Source organism: Rhinatrema bivittatum, chromosome 6 (assembly GCF_901001135.1).
Source record: "Rhinatrema bivittatum chromosome 6, aRhiBiv1.1, whole genome shotgun sequence".
In the NCBI taxonomy this organism is placed as follows: Eukaryota; Metazoa; Chordata; class Amphibia; order Gymnophiona; family Rhinatrematidae; genus Rhinatrema; species Rhinatrema bivittatum.
The window spans coordinates 212,996,495-213,017,537 of record NC_042620.1 but is presented as its reverse complement, the minus strand read 5'-3'; the positions used below and the strand labels follow the sequence as shown (position 1 = coordinate 213,017,537).

Genomic DNA, 21,043 nt, shown 5'->3' with positions numbered 1-21,043 from the left:
TCTGTCTGCAAAGAATCAGCAAATCCTGGGCCAGCCATTGTCTGTGGTCAATTGTTAAACAAAGCTATCTTTAAGTTCCTATTGACTGAAGGATTAATTCCTTGGGTGCAGTTCTTTTCTTTTGAGAAACACTGCTCCTCCCCCCCCCCCCCCTTTTCTGTAACTCTTGATTGCCACTCATGGGGGAGGGAGGGAGAACTTTTGAAACGAAAGAAAAAAAACTGGACTTAGTACTGCAGTTTCTCTCTCTAGTTTATATATGTTATAACTCAGACAGATTAATAGTAGTTACAGTCACTTTAGCATGCAGCAGACAGAGCTGAGCAAACAGCGTGTTTAATTTCCTATTCTAATAATTATAAGAAGAAATTCTATTCTGATACTCCACATTGAATTTAAGCTCAGAGTAGGGATGTGAATCGTGTCCTCGATCGTCTTAACGATCGATTTCGGCTGGGAGGGGGAGGGAATCGTATTGTTGCCGTTTGGGGGGGTAAAATATAGTGAAAAATCGTGAAAAATCGTGAAAAATCTAAAAATCTAAAAATCGCAAAACCGGCACATTAAAACCCCCTAAAACCCACCCCCGACCCTTTAAATTAAATCCCCCACCCTCCCGAACCCCCCCCAAATGAGTTAAATAACCTGCGGGTCCAGCGGCGGTCCGGAACGGCAGCGGTCCAGGAACGGGCTCCTGCTCCTGAATCTTGTTGTCTTCAGCCGGCGCCATTTTCCAAAATGGCGCCGAAAAATGGCGGCGGCCATAGACGAACACGATTGGACGGCAGGAGCTCCTTCCGGACCCCCGCTGGACTTTTGGCAAGTCTCGTGGGGGTCAGGAGGCCCCCCACAAGCTGGCCAAAAGTTCCTGGAGGTCCAGCGGGGGTCAGGGAGCGATTTCCCAGCCGTGAATCGTTTTCGTACGGAAAATGGCACCGGCAGGAGATCGACTGCAGGAGGTCGTTCAGCGAGGGTTCCGGCGCCTCGCTGAACGACCTCCTGCAGTCGATCTCCTGCCGGCGCCATTTTCCGTACGGAAACGATTCGCGGCGGGAAATCGCTCCCTGACCCCCGCTGGACCTCCAGGAACTTTTGGCCAGCTTGTGGGGGGCCTCCTGACCCCCACGAGACTTGCCAAAAGTCCAGCGGGGGTCCGGAAGGACCTCCTGCCGTCCAATCGTGTTCGTCTATGGCCGCCGCCATTTTTCGGCGCCATTTTGGAAAATGGCGCCGGCTGAAGACAACAAGATTGAGGAGCAGGAGCCCGTTCCGGACCGCTGCCGTTCCGGACCGCCGCTGGACCCGCAGGTTATTTAACTCATTTGGGGGGGGGTTCGGGAGGGTAGGGGGATTTAATTTAAAGGGTCGGGGGTGGGTTTTAGGGGGTTTTAGTGTGCCGGCTCACGATTCTAACTGATTTATAACGATAAATCGTTAGAATCTCTATTGTATTGTGTTCCATAACGGTTTAAGACGATATTAAAATTATCGGACGATAATTTTAATCGTCCTAAAACGATTCACATCCCTAGCTCAGAGTATTATTGATTGCAACCTGGAACAATACTTGCAATCTATAAAGTAATGATGGTGTCTCCACTAGGAGGCGCTATGTTATTCTACAAGTTATATTATATTATTGTTTTAATAATTCTGTTGTATAATAGTTTTTATTTTTCAGATCTGCGGTCCTCATGTCTTAAGGACACTTCAGTTTTATTTTCTTTTTCACAAAATTTATACAGAATTCTGAACCTTTAAATTTTTACTGACAGAGGTTGCTACATCTAAAGCAATCCCTCCCAAACCTTTTCTTGCAAATCCAAATTGATTTTATTAAATTGAATAATGGAATTGATTTATCCAAGGTTAAAAAAAGTAAGAATTTCACTTTAATCCTTACCTTAGTAATTTTTTGCTGTATGCCAGTTTTTAATATTTTCCAGATTTACAGCCTTCCTGCCATGAGGAGATGAGAAGGTGAACACTTTGCAGTTTATTTTCAAACATTTTTCTAACACCTTTTGACTTTTGATCCTTGATCTAATTTTGTTTTTGATAACTTTTTGATAAGATTTTTAGCTCATATTATGTGTTATCTGTTGTCTGTCTTGATGCAAGAAATATTTGCAGGATGAATGAATATGTGTCAGTTGTGTGTAAATTAATATTTGCAAGATGAATGAATATATGTCAGTCTTGTGTAACATATGTTTAATGTGATGTCTAATATACTTGTCATTTGATTCTGCTTACTGCAAATGACTTTTCCTTTAAACGATTAATTTACATTTATTGCTATTTTACTGAATGAAAATTGATCACTGCATAAAAACTTTCTTGATAATGGGGTTACCCTCTTTTCTGAAAAATGGCTCTGCTTACTGCGGCCATTCCTTTACATGAATTTTGTCAATAATTGAACATTAAATACTTATTTGGCATCCCCTACAACACCACAGGGCAAGCCATTGTGGAGAGAGCCAACCATACGCTTAAGAGCTCTGGACCAAACAAAAAGAAAAAAGGGGGATTGCCCCTGGATTTTCCCCCTGAACAAAGTATTGTTTACTTTAAATCATCTAAACATATCAAATTTAAGACCACAGCCATGAGTAATCATTATGGGACTAGGGTTAGTCACCCACAGCCATCAGTTTTGTATAGAATATTTAATGTCTGGTACGGTCCCGTTCCCTTAAAATGGGGAACGAGGATATGTTTCTCTGCTTGCTTCCACAGGTATATGAAGCCGTGGAACGATGGAAAGGTGTCCAGGTCTACAGGACCCGATCCCAAACTTCTCCATGAGCCTCCACAGCCCTCAGAAGGACAGAGATCGGACTCTTTGCAAAAAGCAGCACCACATGACCTGGGGACTGATCAAGGCCCTATCCAACCAATCTACACAACTCTTAGAACAGCAAGGCCTTGAGAAAACTCCAGAGAATTTATTAGCCGCTTTTTCTTGCCTGAATGCCAACTCATTAACAATTGTGTTCTGCATCCTCATCTTTTGCCTTATTTCTCCAGCTATGGTGATTTCAGAACAAGGACTCTGACAGAACACAGGTACATCCTCGATGCACAGAACATGCACAGAACTTTTCACACCTGTTGAATCGAACAGACTGTTGGATCTGCGCACACATGCCAACCCAAGCCTGCGGAGAACGACTGATGCATGCTGTACCATTTAACCTTACAGTATGGACTAATTATCCTTTACAGAGAGATTTTCATTAACTCTCCAGTTAATAATACCATTCTACACATTGGTAGCTGTATTCAAGAGACTGCCGCTCTTTGTTGGGACTATGATACAGGGGATGGAAAGGGAATTCAGGTGGGAAATATCCATATTGTAACTGAACCTTTGTATTAATCACTGAACACTTGCATAATTATACCACATATGTATGCAATTGGCAGATTTCAGGATGTGCAGTGGGAGACCCAAGCAGGTACAGAAAGTATAGAGGGGATGAAGGATTTACCTTTTGTAGTTATATAGCCCAAATGATAACCAATGACATGTCCACTAATCTGTTAGGAAACATATGGATGTTATGTGGGCGTAGAGCATATATGTACATTTCCCCAAGATGGAGAGACAGATGCACCTTAGGCTACATCCTCCCCTCATACTATGCAGTCAAAAATTTACCCAAAGCAAGGCTCCGTAACAAAAGGGAGGTGATAAATAATCCCATAGAAAAGTATACAGAAACTCAGATAGCTAGAAGCCTGTTTCCCCCAATGGGAACAGCTATGAATTACAGGGACTTACACATCCTAGCTAACTGGACGACTGCCATATTTAATCAGACAGTCCATGCATTAAAACTACTCACAACAGAAGTCTCTCAGATTAGAGAAGTAGCATTACAGAACAGCTATACCTTAGAAACCATTTTAGCCTTAAAGGGTGGTGTTTGTGCATTAATTGGATCTCATTGCTGTGTGTACATATCAGTTTATAAAGCAAACCTCACACATACCATAGAGCAGATAGAAACCATGGTTGCTGATGCACCATTTTCAGACAGAATACCAACTTCTCCATGGGACTGGCTATGGTCCTGGCTCCCTGATATTTCTGGTCTCAAAAGGGTGATTTCTATTATAATTACTGTAATTGTCTTAATTATTTGCCTGTGATGCTGTATTCAGTGCATACCCAACCTCATATCCATATTGAAACCTTGCTCTCAGCCCGGATACAAAGATGTCTTGTAAGATGCCTAATAGGGAATCACGAGCCCTGCAGAGTTGGCACACCACCTGCACCAGCTCTGGGTGATATGGAGATTCAGGAGCTCATCGGCAGCTGGCACACCACGTCGAATTATAGCTTTCTTCTCTCCATAATCCCCCTTCCCCTATTTCCAGCCCATACCAAGACATAACAGATTTCAGTAAGGGTCTAAAGCTTTACTGAGCTGCCCTAAACAAAAACAGAAAGGGTGAGATGTGGGAAATATGCTCTTGCCAGCAAGCCATTTCATCAGGGTTTAAACACTAACTTCCCTTCTCCCTGACATTTGCCTGAATAAAAGCATCACTTGTGCTTAAGTCTCTGCCTGGGAAAGGATACCTGTTGGCCCTGAATTCCTGGGGGAGGGGCTGGGTGTTCCCTAGTCAGAGGCAGGACAAAGTCAGGAGGTATAGATTTCAGCAGCCAATGATATGATCCGTGCACACCCCCTGAGCCAAAGCCAATGGTGTAATGACTCTTCTGTTGCTATGGGAAAGTAGCCAATCATGTAATGACACATCATCTGCCTTTGTATGAATGTACAATAAAAGGAAAAGGCTCGTGAGGGCAAACTCTCTTTGCCTTCTCTCTTCCTGCCTGCCATGAAAGCTGTCTGATGTGCCTCTTCATTACTCCTACACAAACTTTCCTCTTCTATGCTTCCCAATGGCTGCTGTAACAAATGCGATAATGCTAGCGCATGGCGCAAATGCAAATTTTGGGAAGGAGCAGGATTAGGGAGGAGTTAGGGTGGGATTTTTGAAAATGAGGGGCAATATTGCACCGTGAGATAACATAATACATGCTATTGCACACTTTTAATGCCAGAAATAACTAACTACACCATTTTTTCCTGGTATTAAGCTGTATGAAATGCCTGAAACAGCCGTAACACAATTCGTGATAAATTTTTCGAATTGCATTTCAGCCATTTCTGGACTTGGGAGGAGAGAGAAACTCTGGGAAGGCCTTCACAGTGTGCAACTATGTATATGCCTATAGGAGGGGCATCTAATAGCTCGAGGTGAGGTGGTGGTTTAGTGGCCAGTTTTTCATGCAGAGTGAGACATACGAACAGCACAGTACATCTCAGTGAAGGTTTGACATCATTTGGGGTGAGGAAAATGTCACAAAGATGAAATTTTGTACTATGTTATCTCACCCTAACTTGATGATACCCAATATAGACTTCTATGCAAGCCTTATAGAGAGTCTCTCTCGCTCTCTCAGCACAAGCATAGAAAATATGTGCATAAATACAAATCCCATCCACACTCTGCCTCCTGGAATTCCTCTCGCTGATGCACTTATAGAGTGTATGCGCTTTATTTATTCTTACTTATTCTGCAGGCAAAGCAGTGTTTTTTACCCACAGAAGTTCCTTTGAAATTTACCCTTCCTGTGAATGCTACCTGCAAATAGCTCATACTAAAAACTAATAAATAAATAGCATTTTTTTTTAAATGACACAAAATAAAAGTGAAATGAAACTCAATGTCTTCCCCCATTTCCTTTTGAATTAAGTCTTTTTGTTTTCATTTTAGTTAGATTTTTGTTTCGAGTACATGCACTAAATCCATTTAGTGCCTCTTATTTGTGAAGCTGTTTGGCAGGCCTGTTTCTACTTTTTCTGATCCCCGCATGTTCTTTTAGCCAGAAATGGGCTAGGCAATTTTCAGACAGCTAGTTCACAAAACTAAACTATGTATCACAAAACTAAACCATGTGTCAGATCAAGTTCTTTGGAATGACCAAGCTCTGAGGCCACCCTATGATCATTAAATATTGGGAGTGGAAGGAGTTAGGGCATGGGGGAGAGGAAGGAGGTTCTTGCATTCCTTAGTTGTACTGTTAATTTATTAACTTACCCAAAGACCTGGCTTTAGTACATTTCATCCTATCTAAATGTATGCCGAAGCTTCCCATATGCCTTTAATCATTTCCATGCTTTCTATGTTCAGTTTTAATCAGTCTGATTGTCAGAACACAAAATACGTCTCTCTGTGCAATGCAAATAAATACGTTTCTGAAAGTGAATGCATGGGCTTTTCATTTTCCCTGAATAGTAACCAATAGACTGCTCCCTCTGACTATTAAAGGCGGATCCATCTCAGAGGATTTCAGAGCAAGCATAAACCTGTAGTGTCCTACAAAAACCACAGGAAGCCTTCTTTCTGCCTACTCAGTTTTCTAGAGAAATACAGTTAAAGAAAAATTGGCTCCCGTCATTTCATTTGCTTCAGAGGGTGAGCATAGTACAGTAAGGAGATTGCAAGCTAACATTTCCAAGAGCACTGGAACTTCTGAGGTAAGCCAACTTTAAAATGCTGATTTTTCAGAGGGAAGCCATACACTTTAAGTCTGATTGCAGGCAATGATTTACCAAAGGAGATTGAAAGGGAGCTGAGGGTGTTAAACTCTTCTCTGTTCCATTATTAGAAAGTTGAAGTTGAGCTGCTGTTACAGGACTTTCGTTCCTGTTGGACAGTGAAATAAGGGAGCAGAAAGACAAGCATGCATAGCTGGGAAGTTCTTTTGCAAAAGTTTACTTAAAAATGTGCAGAGGCTTTCTGTAGTTGTCAGATAGTACTGCAGATAAAATATCTACTTTAGGTTATCTGGGTATTAGTAAGTATTTACACAATGGAGAACTCCTCTGAAGGACAGAGAACAGTTATCCAGTGAGCAAAATACATCAATTTATACTGAAAAAAAAACAAAAAGCCTAGGGATTTTAATGCCTGTTTTTAGCAAACCTTCCAGGGCTCTTTTCTGCTGAGAATGCGTTGACTTGGCACAAAATAGAAGAGACACTGCCTTAAAGTTAGGCTGATTTGTAGAAAAAAATGGCAGTTTGGAAGCCTGCATCCAGTATTTTCATGAAATCGCTGGAGGGGTGTGTGTCCACCAATAGAAAATGGAACTCTGACAACTATATTACCTTCTATGATATTCTTAGCTTCTCAGTTTTCTTCAAATTAAGACAAATAATTTTAAAGAGTAGTAGGTTAATAAATGAGACATAGTAGCTTATACATACTAAAAGACTGGTCAAAATTGAACTATTTAAATAAAAAACAACAAAAGATTGTTGAGGGAGGGGTTTATTTATACTGTACACATGTATTGGTGGATCCAATAAGAAATAGATTTATCCTAGAATTGGGAAACACAACTGGGGATGGAGGAGGTGCCATCCAGTAATGCTTTGTTATAGATCTTATGATATGCATTATCTGTAAGGTTTTAGTGTTATTAAACAGAGCAGAGGTAACGTGCGTTTAGTTTGGAAATATAGCATATTACATGCTAAATAAGTTACAGAAGCTTTTGTTCAAAGATCAAAAGAAATATAAAATTAACAATGTTGCATATTAGAAAATGATACAGCCAGAAATAGAAATCAATGGTCAAACTATCCTTTTTAAAGTGAATTATCAAAAGTTGCATGCGTAGAAAAATCAGTATACACACTTTGTCGCTACTTAGCCGGATAAGTCTTAAGTTAAAATGCTACTCATTTAGATAAGTCAGATAGCCATAGAAGTCTCAAATGGAGCTACTTATCTGATTATGTAGCTTTATTTGAAACTTATCCAGCTACTGGATCTTTACTGTATAAGTGCAATATCAAGTCAGGCTTTTTATTTTTTTTACGTGCGCAGGTTGCAAGTTAAATTTGTGTGTATTTTAAAATCTGTATGTCATATATGTGCACATTATAAAATAATGAAGTAGATTTCCATGTGCTCATATATACACATGTATACAGGCACACGCAGCTGTTTACAGTTATCTTCTTTATATTTTACCCTTGATTATATTTATAATATTTATCAGATTTCAATGAAAAATTGATATCCCTAATACTGCTAAAGTGTGCTACCACAGTTAAATTCTTATGAGCACCACATTTGTATTCACTGCACTGTGCTATGTCTGCCCTCTTCTGTTTCCATTTGTTTCTACAGTGTTTAACTGTATGCAGATGTTCAATGTAGATGTATCAATGCCGTGGGATTAAAATAAAAGAATTGCATTTCAATAGTCAGAAGGTAACTATTTATAAGGATCTAACTTTTATTACTAAGACTGTATAGATTTTAGAATGTGATAAAGAATTGTGGTTGCCCTGTTAGTCCACTAGGATATGTAGAATGAAGGGTCAAACAAGCTGTAATTGATATATATTTTTATTAGACTATCTCAATACATATGTGATGAGCTTTCCAGAGCTGTACTATCTTCATCAGGTCAGTGATAAAACAATGAGGTTGCACGGAGTTTAAAAAGTGCAGTCATTTAGGTCCTAAACTGTATGCATATTCCATTATAGCTCAGTAAAGGAAGGTGGGGGGAGATGTAACTCAACAACTTTGCCAACCTCTACACCTTCCCTTTGCTGATCTGTAATGGCATATACAGACAACCTACGACCTATATGCTGCTGCATTATTTACACCTGGTATTCTCAAAAGCTAGTTACAGATTTACTAAGGTACAATAAAATGGTATCGCTTACATGTTTGCTGACTCTTAATTGTACACAGACACACATTATGTGATAATTGACAATGAATATGAATACAGATTTTGTAAACCGTTGTGATCTGATTTGGAATGACAGTATATAACACCCTAAATAAATAAGATATATTTATTTCATTGTTGGTTGATTATACATTTTATATTCTGAGAATCTGATATGTTCAGCATATATTACAACTTTTACATACACAATATAAAATATGTACATAACTAATAAAAGTGTAAAAAAAAAATCAATATATCATAAAAACAATACACATGCCCATGTCTTATCTGCCACTCATCATTAGTACCTTCCACCTGCAAACACCTGCACAGTGTTTTAACTTATTTACAAAATTTTAAATAATCCTACTTCTGTCATAAATTACAGGCAAAGTATTCCACAGTAATAGAGCAGCTATTGAAAATGCCCACGATTTAGTAACTTGAATATGTAAATTATTAATTGATGAAACTGGCAGCAGTAGCTAAGAATGAAATGTACCAATTTAGTCTGTCTGCTAAACAATAAGGTTCACTATGAATAGTCTTTATCAAAATAAATAATTTAAACTGTATCCACTAAGCAATAGGCAACTAGAAGTGCGCAAACAAATTTTATGTCTTTTTTTTTTTATATTTTCCCACTTTTGTTTTTTTCTTCATTTTGCTTTTAGCGTACATTAATTTGAGGTAGTGTGCATTAAAAATGAAACCAAAAAAGTGCTGCACATCCCTAACCAGTAGATATCCCTTAAAATGTGATTAAGGACTTACTCTCCATTGTAACCCCAAAATTCTTCTCATAGCTGCATTTTGTACAAGCTGCAAGACTTTAAGCAAATAACTAGGCAAACCAAAATAAACCACATAGCAATAATCTATATGGCTGAGCACAAGAGCATGAACAACAAGTTTAAATTCATTTGTGGGCAACATGCTAAAGTTTACAAAAAGCTATTCTAGTTACTCTGTTAATTTGTGTTATGGTTTAGCGGTGTTTGGGTGGATTCTTGGGTACTGTGGCAGATGACCACACCCACAGGGAGGGGCCCTGTGGGGAGCCACAGTTCTGGGCTAGACTCAGGACGCACAAACACAGATTTTAGCTTTTTTATTATACAGCTTGATTTGTACCACAAGAGGTGGCAGTAGTGAGGTGATCCAGAGGTAACAATCCCAGGACCCTCGGCAGAGGGAACCCATCTCACCACGTTGGTATAGGTGATTCCGGTGTAGGTTTCCCAGGCAAGGCAATGCTGTAAATGAGACAGAGTTAGATTACTCACTAGATGGTAGCTGTAGATTGGCGATTCCACCAGGCTGAAGTAGATGGTACTGGCACAGAGGCTGGGAGAGCAGGCCCTCGAGGAGCGAGTACCTGATCCCAGTAAGGCACCTGAAATAAAGCAGAGGGCCCCCGAGGAGCAGGGACCCAGGTTAGTCAATACGCCCGAAGGGCAGAGAAAGGGCTTCCAGCGGCAGTACCGAAACGGCGGAGTAGCTTAGACCAGCCGAGAACAATCCTTGCTAACTCAATGAGCTAGCAAACAAGTACCGGCTATATACCCGGATGGCGTGATGTCACTTGAGGTGGACGCCTCAGAGGTTCACGCCAATGCTGGAATAAAGATGCGGGTAGCACACGCACCTTAGTAGGCCTTTGGGAGGAACATGGCAGGAGGCAACGCCATAGCCATTCCGGGGATGCCGGAGAGGGTGGCTTGTAGACGCGGCGGTAGCCATTTTCCCAAGGTGAGCAGGAGGAGCTGAGAAAAAGGTGAGGCATACGGGGCAAAGCCGTCTGAGACCGGATGCAACAGTACCCCCCTTCAAAGGGCGCTCTCCAGGCTTCCTACCTGGTCTTGGTTTCTGAGGATGCATTCTACGGAGTTGTTGAAGCATCTCTTTATCCATGATATTTGCCAAAGGTTCCCAAGAGTTTTCTTCAAATCCATAACCCTCCCATGACAGGAGGTATTCCCATACTCTGCCTCTCTTACATCAAGGATAGCATCTACCTTGTATTTGATGTTGTCTTCTGCATCAATAGGTGTAGGTTCAGGTGTCTTGGTTGAGAACTCACTAAGGATGAGTGGCTTCAATAGTGAGACGTGGAACACATTATGAATCTTCAATGCTGGTAGAAGCTTCAGACTGTATGTGAGATTGCCTAATCGTCAGAGAATGGGAAAGGGTCCAACGAAGCATGGAGCAAAATGAGCTGAAGGTAGCTTGAGTCTTAAGTGCTTTGTGGATAGCCATACTTTGTTACCAGGCTGGAAATCTGGAGCCTAGCAGTGATGAGCATCGTAACCTCTCTTTGCTCTGACTCCATAATTGTTGAATATCTTTGGCAGTAGATTGAGCTGCTGGGTACGACACTGACAGTGGAAGTGGTAGTGGTGGTAATGGTAGTTGTCCATAGACCACTTCAAATGATGCTGATCCAATTGGATGAGAGTTGATGGCAAATTCAGCCCAGGGCAACAGTTCAGCCCTTTTGACGAGTGCCCACAGACACGAATGAACTGCTTGAGTGTCCTATTCATTCTCTCCGTTTGCCCGTTAGACTGTGGATGGTATGCTGAAGTGAAATCGAGAGAGATATCAAACTTCTTGCACAATGCCTTCCAGAACTTAGCTGTGAATTGGGCTCCTCGATCAGAGACTTTGTGCTTAGGCATGCTGTGTAGGCAAAAAATGTGCGTGATGAAGAGCTTAGCAAGCTCCATGGCTGTGGGTAAGCCAGGGAGAGCCAGAAGTGAGCCATCTTTGAGAACCGATCTACAGTTACCCAGATCATGTTGTTTCCTCCTGAGAGTGGTAAGTCTACCACAAAGTCTGTAGCAATGTGTGTCCATAGCTCAACTGGTACTGGCAAGGGTTGGAGTAGGCCCCCTCCCCCCCAAGGATGACCGGGTGGTGGTTTTTGTCTGGCATAATTTGCGCAGGAAGCAACATAGGAGAATGTGTCTTCCTTCATGGTGGGCCACCAGTAATACTTCTGCAGTTTAGCCAGAGTTCTGCATTGATCAGGGTGTCCATCCAGTTTGGAGTCATGAGCCCATGCTAGTAGCATTTTTCTTAGGTACAATGGTTTTATCCACAGGTACTGGGTGAGTAGCTGACAAGATAACTTTTCAGGTCGATGATGTTGCAGTTCATCTGGAACGTCCTCAGAGAGGAATGAGTGAGATAAGATCAGAGCAGATGCCCTATCCAGGGTGGTATTTCAGCACAAAGTCAAAGGGACCATCTCGCTTGCCTATGGTTTAGGTGCTGTGCATGGCAGAGGTACTCCAGATTTTATGGTCTGTAAAGACTGTGATCTGATGTTGTGCTCCTTCGAGCCAAGGGTGCCACTCCTCAAATGCCATCTTTATTACCAGGAGCTCTTTATCTCCTATTCCGTAGTTCTTCTCTGCTGGAGAGAAGCGATGGAGAAAAATGAGCATGGGTGTAAGACCTTGGAATCACCGGCCTGGCTTAGCACGGCCCCTATGCCAACATCTGAGGCATTGACCTCAACGATGAAGGGCTTAGTTGGATCCGGATGTCGGAGGCACGGCTGGCTTGGGTTGGTGTCTTTCAGTTTCTGGAATGCTGTTACTGCCTCCATAGACCAATTGGCAATGTTGGCACCTTTCTTCGTCATAGCTGTAAGCGGAACAGTTAGTGAGGAGTAGTTCTTTATGAATGTTCTGTAATAGTTGGTGAAACCCAGAAATTGTCTGAGAGCCTTTACACCTGTGGGTTATGTCCATTTCTTAATGCTCTCCAGTTTCTGTGGGTCCATCTGGAAACCTTGGTTGGAAACAGTGTACCCTAAGAAAGGCACTGATTCCTTGTGAAACTCGCACTTAGACAACTTGGCGTATAGATGATTCTAGCGGAGCCTTTGCAGCACTCTTTTGACATCCTCCAGATGAGTGGTCATGTCTTGGGAAAATATCAAGATGTCATCTAAGTGTACAACAATACATTTGTAGAGAAGGTCCCACAGAATGTTGTTAAGTTTTGGAAGACAGCCGGGGCGTTGCACAGGCCAAAGGGCATCACAAGATATTCAAAGTGACCATCCCGGGTACTGAAGGCTGTCTTCTATTCATCGCTAGAGCGGATGCGAACTAAGTTGTAGGCTCCCTTGAGATCAAGCTTGGAGAATATCTTGGCTCCCTGTAGTCTATCAAATAGCTCTGAGATGAGTGGTAAGGGATAGCAGTCTTTCACAGTGATCTCGTTGAGACCTCTAATCTATAGATGGACGCAAATTTCCATCCTTCTTCCCACAAAGAAGAAGCCTGCGCCAGCAGGAGACTTGGAGGATTTTATGAAGCCTTTTTGAAGGTTCTCCTGTATATATTCAGACATGGCTTTATTTTCTACCACGGAGAGAGGGTAGACCCATCATTTAGGTGGTTCAGTGTTAGGCTTCAAACTGATGGTACAGTCATAGGGTCTGTGTGGCAGTAGTACGTCTGCAGCTTCTTTGGAAAATACATCTTGAAAAGATGCATATTGAGGCGGCAACCCAGGCATCAATGGGGTATTTGGCATGCAGGGTATAGGAGCGACCTCCATCAGACATTTACCATGGCAATCTGGACCCCAATGTGGAAGTTCCAGAGTGGCCCAATTGAATTGAGGCATATGCTGCTGCAGCCATGGTAGCCCCAGTACTATAGGGTGCATGGCCTTCTCTAAAACAAAAAAGGAGATAGTTCATAATGGAGAGCACCGGTCCATAACATACAGGTTCGGTGAGCTGGGTTACTTCGCCCGGTAAGGGCTGTCCATGAATTGAAGATAGGAGTAGTAGAGACATCATGGTGGTAGTGGGAATCCGCAAGTGCTCCACTAATCATTGTAAAATGAAATTACCTCCAGCCCCCGAGTCCACCAGGGGAAGAGTCTGATACTCTAGGGGTCTGCAGATCAAGGATACAGGGAGAGAGAGTGGAGGAGATGGTGCAGTAAGATCTAAGAAGAGTCTTCCTGCAGGACTTAGGTCTGCCAGTTTCTTGGACATAGAGCATGTTTGAACAGCATGGCCAGCTTGTCCACAATACATGCAAAGGCCCAACTTCTTCCGCGTTCTTTTCTCTTTTGACATCAGGTGACAGTGGCCTAACTATAGTGGTTCTTCCTCGCCAGCAACTGGACCCGAGGGAACAGGCCTGGGTGTGGACTTAACTTGAGCTTCACCCTGGAAGGGTCTTCTGTGAGTCTTGGTCTCTTGAACCTTATCACGAAGTCAGCGATCAATCCTTGTTGCCAACTTTACAGTTCAGCCAAGGTCTCAGGCATCTCACGAGCTGCCAGCTCATCTTTCAAACGAGAGTTCAGTCCTTCAAAGAAGAGGGTCCTCAGGCATTTAGGGTCCCAAATTAATTCAGATGCCAGTGTCTTGAATTCTATAGCGAAGTCAGCTAAAAGTTTAATACCTTGCTTCAGGTGAACCAAAGAAGATCCTGAAGTGGTATGCCGGGCAGGGTCATCAAAAACGGATCTGAACAGTTCAAGGAATCCGGCTAGATCATGCAGGATAAGATCATCGCGCTCCCACAATGAAGAGGCCCAAGCCAAAGCTCTTCCTTTCAGATAAGACAAGATGTAGGTGGTCTTGGTATAAGCTGTAGAAAAATGGCTAGGTTGCAGGGAAAAGTGCATGCAACACTGGTCAATAGAATTTCTACATTTCCAAACTTCCCCCGAGAACCGTGTTGGAGCAGATAGAGGTACAATTGTCATGACAGTCACTTCTGGTGGTGTAACTTCTTTACCTGTGGTGGTGGGTAAGTTCATCTGTGCGTGCAGCTGGTTGAATGCAGTCAAATTCTCCTGCAAATTCTGCTGTTCGGAGATTCGCTGGGCCAGACCTGAAATGGCCTGCAATGCGGTGAGCTGAGCCGAATCCATGGAGTTAGCAATCTGTTATGGTTTAGCAGTGTTTGGGTGGATTCTTGGGTACTGTGGCAGATGACCATGCCCACGGGGAAGGGCCCAGTGGGAAGCCAGAGTACTGGGCTAAAGTCAGGATGCACACACAGATTTTAGCTCTTTTATTATACAGCTTGATGTGTACCACCAGAGGTGGCAGTAGTGAGGTGATCCAGAGGTAGCAGTCCCAGGACCCTCGGCAGAGGGAACAAGTCTCACCACGTTGGTATAGGGGATTCTGGTGTAGATTTCCCAAGCAAGGCAATGCTGTAGATAAGACAGACTGAGTGTTAGATTACTCACTAGATGGTAGCTGTAGGTTGGCGATTCCACCAAGCTGAAGTAGATGGTACTGGCACAGAGACTGGGAGAGCAGGCCCTCGAGGAGTGAGTACCTGATCCCAGTAAGGCACCTGAAATAAAGCAGAGGGCCCCCGAGGAGAGGGTACCCAGATTAGTCAATACTCCGAAGGGCAGAGAGAGAGAGCTTCCAGCAGCAGCACGGAAGCAGAAGAGTAGCTTAGACCGGCCGAGACCAATCCATGCTAACTCAATGAGCTAGCAAACAAGTACAGGCTATATACCCGGATGGTATGATGTCACTTGAGGGGGACGCCCCCGAGGTTCGCGCCAGGGCTGGAATAAAGACGTGGGTAGCGCACTTGCGCACACCCTAGTAGGCCCTTGGGAGAAACATGGTGGGAGGCAACGTCATAGCCATTCCAGGGACGCTAGAGAAGGCGACTTGCAGATGCGGCGGTAGCCATTTTCCCCAAGGTAAGCGGGAGGAGCCGAGAACAAGATGAGGCATATGGGGCGAAGCCTTCTGAGACCGGACGCAACAATTTGCAGTCTTAAACATAACTTCAAATCAATTATTACCCCCAAATCATGAACCTCATCTTTAATTGACAATACATAATTATCAAAAAACAATATCTGGATTAGGGATGTGCAATGATTATTTTCTTCATGTCATTTTTGCTTCGTGTTATCAGTTTCATTTCATTTTTAAAATGGTTTGGGGTGTTTATTTCAAGTTTTCCTAATTTCAGAGTTAGTGAGCATTAACTCCCATTGGCTGGCTCCTTAGTTACTTGTTTCTCCTACCAAGATTGTAGGAGATGACCTGTGCCTGGTAAAAAGTGTAAACAAACAAATGATGTAATAAATAGCAGCATCATGTTCTAGTCAGCAAAAACATATAATGCAAATGCATAATTTGAATTCGCCAGTCCCTTTGTATTTTAGGAAAGGGGCCCTGACATTTTGGGGCAGGCATACTTTGAATTCCCCTGATGTGTTTGGGTGTATGGGGGGGGGGGGAGGGGTGACAGCTGGGATAGAGACTGAATGGGGTGGTGACTGGTGAGTGAGAGGCAGCCTGGTGTGTGTCGTGGGTGACCTGTCACCCCATACAGTTACCCCAGTTACCCCCACACATACCAGGCTGCCTCCCTCTCACCAGTCACCCAGACACACAAAACAAGCTGCCCCCTTCTCACCAATCACCATCATAACAGGTCTCTCACCCCCCACATATATCAGGCTGCCTTTCTCTCAGTTACTACCCAACCAGTCTCTCCCACCTGTCATCCCATACAGCCCCCCTCTCACCATTGAACCCCACCCACATACCAGGCTGCCTCTCTCACCAGTTACCACCTCAACCAAACACTCTCCCACCTGTCACCCTAAACAGTCACCCCAGTCACTCCACACACATCAGGCTGCCTCTAACCAGTCTCTCTCTCCCATCTGTCACCCCATACATGCAACCTAGTCATTTCTCTTCTCACCAGTCACCCCCTCCACCCAAATACACAGACTCACACCAGGAGAATTCAAAGTATGCATATCCCAAAATGCCAGAGCCACTTTCCTAAAATAGAAAGAAACTGGCAAATTCAAAATACGCATTTGCATTACATGCTTTTGCTGACTAGAACTTAATGTTGCAGTTTGGGAAGCTGCAGTCCGGGAGTGAACCCTTGGGCCGAACTACCCCAATGGTAGGGCAGGTCGGGAGGCGGAGCCACAGGCCGAGGTATTCACCCGGGAACCAGGAACCCCCCAGGAGGAGCCCGTAGGGTCCTGGAACCTTGGGACTTAGGAGAACAGTCTGAGTCTCTATATTAGAAGAAGGCCTGGGCAGAGAATATGATAAGGTAGTCCAATAGGAATGCTGTAGTCTGCGGGCTAGTTGGGTCGGACGTGTGCTGGAGCAGACCATGGGCAGAACCAGAGGCTGTAGTGTGCTGAGAACTGGAACAGACTGTGAGCAGGAACGGAGTCTGTAGCGTGCTGTGAGCTGAAGCAAGCGGTGAGCAGGAACGGAGTCTGTAGCGTGCTGAGAGCTGAAGCACGCTACAGACTCCGTTCCTGCTCACCGCTTGCGAACCTCGTTGCAAGGCAATGAGACGGTAACCGAACGCCGGTTAAATCAGGCTTGGGGCGTGGCGTCGTTAGCCCGGGCGGGGCCAGACTTCCGGCGGCTGTGCGTCCATAGTGCGCGTCCTCACGCGCGCGCGTGGTGGCAGGAAGATGGGCCGGTAATGGCGGACGCCCTAGGAGGCCGGCAGAGCCGCGGGAGCGGCGTTTCCACCACTGCAGGTAAGTGCAGTACAGAGCGGATAGGGGGGAAGCGGTGGAGACCGCAACACTTAATGATATTATATCACTTGTTAGGCACTGGCCGTCCCCCCACAAACACCACCTTACTACTTTGGCAATACAAACAAGTAACTAAGGACACAGCCAGTGAGAATGCAGAACCATACCTCTAGCTATCAAATTGCTCCCCCAATTGACACTTTAACTTATTGGTAATATTTTTGGTTAGTCTGTACTAACATCCAGTTAGAGCACACTAAGTCCCGTTAGTGTGCACTTACACGAAATACTAATTTTTACAAAATGTTGTCTTGTTTTGTGGTGCTCCCAAAACAAGACAAAATAGACAATTTTGTTGCCATTGTCTATTTCGTTTAAGACAAATGCACATCCGTAATCTGTATAAAGCATGGTGGAATGCTTCCCAATCGAAAAAACAGATGTTTTCTCACATCCATTTCTTGTCATAAGAATATTCCATACTGGGTCAAACCAAGGGTCCATCAAGCCCAGCATCCTGTTTCCAACAGAGGCCAATCCAGGCCATAAGAATCTGGCCACTACCCAAAAACTAAGTCTATCCCATGCTACTGTTGCTAATAATAGCAGTGGCTATTCTCTAAGTCAACTTAATTAATAGCAGGTAATGGACTTCTCCTCCAAGAACTTATCCAATCCTTTTTTAAACCCAGCTACACTAACTGCACTAACCACATCCTCTGGCAACAAATTCCAGAGCTTAATTTTGTGTTGAGTGAAAAAGAACTCTGATTAGTTTTAAATGTGCCACATGCTAACTTCATGGAGTGCCCCCTAGTCTATTATAGGAAAGAGTAAATAACTGATTCACATCTACCCGTTCTAGACCTCTCATAATTTTAAACACCTCTATCATATCCCCCTTCAGCCATCTCCTCTCCAAGCTGACCAACCCTAACCTCTTTAGTTTTTCCTCATAGGGGAGCTGTTCCATCCCCTTTATCATTTTGGTCACCCTTCTCTGTACCTTCTCCATCACAACTATCTCTTTTGAGATGCAGCGACCAGAATTGTACACAGTATTTAAGGTGCAGTCTCACCATGAAGCAATACAAAGGCATTATGACATTTTCCATTTTATTCACCATTCCCTTCCTAATAATTCCCAACATTCTGTTTGCTTTTTTGACTGCCGCAACACATGATTTCAATGTGTTATTCACTATGACGCCTAGATCTCTTTCTTGGGTGGTAGCTCCTAATATGGAACCTAACATTGTGTAACTACAGCATGGGTTATTTTTCCCTATATGCATCACCTTGCACTTATCCACATTAAATTTCATCTGCCATTTGGATGCCCAATTTTCCAGCCTCACAAGGTCTTCCTGCAATTTATCACAATCTGCTTGTGATTTAACTACTCTGAACAATTTTGTGTCATCTGCAAATTTGATTACCTCACTCGTCATATTTCTTTCCAGATCATTTATAAATATATTGAAAAGTACAGATCCCAATACAGATCCCTGAGGCACTCCACTGCCCACTCCCTTGCACTGAGAAGATTGTCCATTAAACCCTACTCTGTTTCCTGTCTTTTAGCCAGTTTGTAATCCACAAATGACATCGCCACTTATCCCATGAATTTTTTATTTTTTCTAGAAGCCTCTCATAAGGAACTTTGTCAAATGCCTTCTGAAAATCCAAATACCCTACATCTACTGGTTCACCTTTATCCACATGTTTTAACTCCTTCAATAAAGTGAAGCAGATTTAAGAACTTAAGAACATAAGAAATTGCCATGCTCCGTCAGACCAAGGGTCCATCAAGCCCAGCATCCTGTTTCCAACAGAGGCCAAACCAGGCCACAAGAACCTGGCAATTACCCAAACACCAAGAAGATCCCATGCTACTGATGCAATTAATAGCAGTGGCTATTCCCTAAGGGGCAGATTTTCAAAGGGGTATGCGCATAAGATATGCGCGTATCCCCCAAAAACCTGCCCCAAGCTCCCCCTGCGCGCGCCAAGCCTATGTTGAATAGGCTCGGCGGCACGCGCAAGCCCCGGGGCTTTCCTGGGGGGGGCGTGTCACAGCGGTGCATCATCTGGGGGCGTGGCCGCGGTTTAAATTTGAGAAAGCTGTGGCGTTTACCTGGAAGAACTTGGAGGAAAGACCCCTGGCCTCTGTGCTCCTGCCATGTGACAGAGGCTGGCCAATGGCACCGATAGCCTGTCACATGGCAAAGGGACATTGGTGCCATTTTGATTACTGGCAGCCGATGGCCCGAGAGTGGGAGATCGCTCCCGGGAGACCCGCTGGACCACCAGGCAATTTCTGCAAGTTGTTTTTTGGGTGGGGATGCAATGAAATAAATTTGAAGGGTTGGGGTGGGGGGTTTTTTTGTTTTGTTTTTTTACAGCCCCCCCCCTCCCTCGGTTTCAGTCCCCCCTGCCCCGGGACTTTTGGTAAGTCTTGAGGGAGTGGTTGGCAAGTCTTGGAGAGGAACCACACAACCACTTAAAAGCTAGGGCTTATTTTTGGAGTAGGGCTTATATTTCAAGCCCTACTCCAAAAATCCTGAAAATCAAGCTAGGGCTTATTATCGAAGAAACACAGTAATAATCATTTGATCCAGTTAGAAGAATATGGTAAAAATATGTCAGCTCAAGTAGCTGCACTTCAAGATGCTAATAATTCCTTTATAAAGGATGGTTTATTGATTCATAGACAGATGGAAAATCTGGAAAATGAAAATCGTAATAGAAACCTAAGATTATTAAATTTTCCTGAATCCAGATTACTATCTGCCACTGAATTACTTAAAAAGTATCTTGTAGAGATCTTAGCTATTTCAACAATTGATGAGGCATAGAAGCAAGCATATCAAAGATATATTACATTCCAAAATCCAGATTAAGGACCCAAGTGGGAGAAGAGGGTATGGACCTTGTCCAGCAATCTCCTAATTTAAATTCATTTTTTGAATCAACCCTTGATATTCCACAAAGGGCAACCCTTTTAGTTACTTTTTGTAGCGGGAGGGATAAAAACCAGGTCTTACAAAAATATATTTTGATAATAAAGATTATAGTTCTGTGGACAAAAGATCCAAATATTTCCCGATGTAGGTCCCTTCCCAAGAGCACCCGGGGAGGAGGTCCAAACTTTAACTCCTCTTTTCCTACCCATAAAGGAAGGATAAAGTAAAAGAGAAAAACATGAGAAGGGGTGTAGCTTGGGTGACATAACTAAGGCGGAAACAATTTTTTGGCTTTGAAGCCTAGAGAGTGTTGTCCTTAGGAGCAACATTCTATCTCAAATTCCCCTGTAAATGTTCAGTTGTCCACCAGAAGAATACATTTATCTTTCAAGACCCCTCCCACCTAGAGTCCTTTCTGGTAGACAAAGAACAAGGCTGAGATATTAAACTGCAAAGCAAGTATATTTTCTCCTTTTTTCTGTAAATTAAGATTACAGTTTTCCTAATATTATATTTTGAAATATCCTCCCATAATGAGGACTAAATACTTTTGTTTTGTTGTAGTTACAGTAATAAGGATACTTTTCATCTGGTTCTCTTTTTCTAAACAAAATTCTTGATTTTTTGCAATGTTAAATTTTTTGAAAATCTAAAAGTATAAATTAAAAATATATATATTACATGGCAATCTACTCACATTTGCCTCTAATACCAGACCTTCTCTGTCCGGAGC

At 43.2% G+C, this 21,043-nt stretch overlaps 1 protein-coding gene across 2 annotated transcripts in view; it reads left to right on the top strand.

Moving 5' to 3' along the window:
• The first annotated feature begins 6,401 nt into the window (after positions 1 to 6,401).
• LOC115093980 (cysteinyl leukotriene receptor 1-like) overlaps positions 6,402 to 21,043 on the top strand; it is a 50,277-nt gene continuing 35,635 nt past the window's right edge. The window contains exons 1-2 of one of the 2 annotated variants that reach the window (XM_029606527.1): positions 6,402 to 6,566; positions 8,230 to 8,313. The gene's annotated coding sequence lies outside the window, so the exon portion shown is untranslated. The remainder of the gene's footprint in view (positions 6,567 to 8,229; positions 8,314 to 21,043) is intronic. The other variant, XM_029606528.1, reaches the window with a different exon arrangement.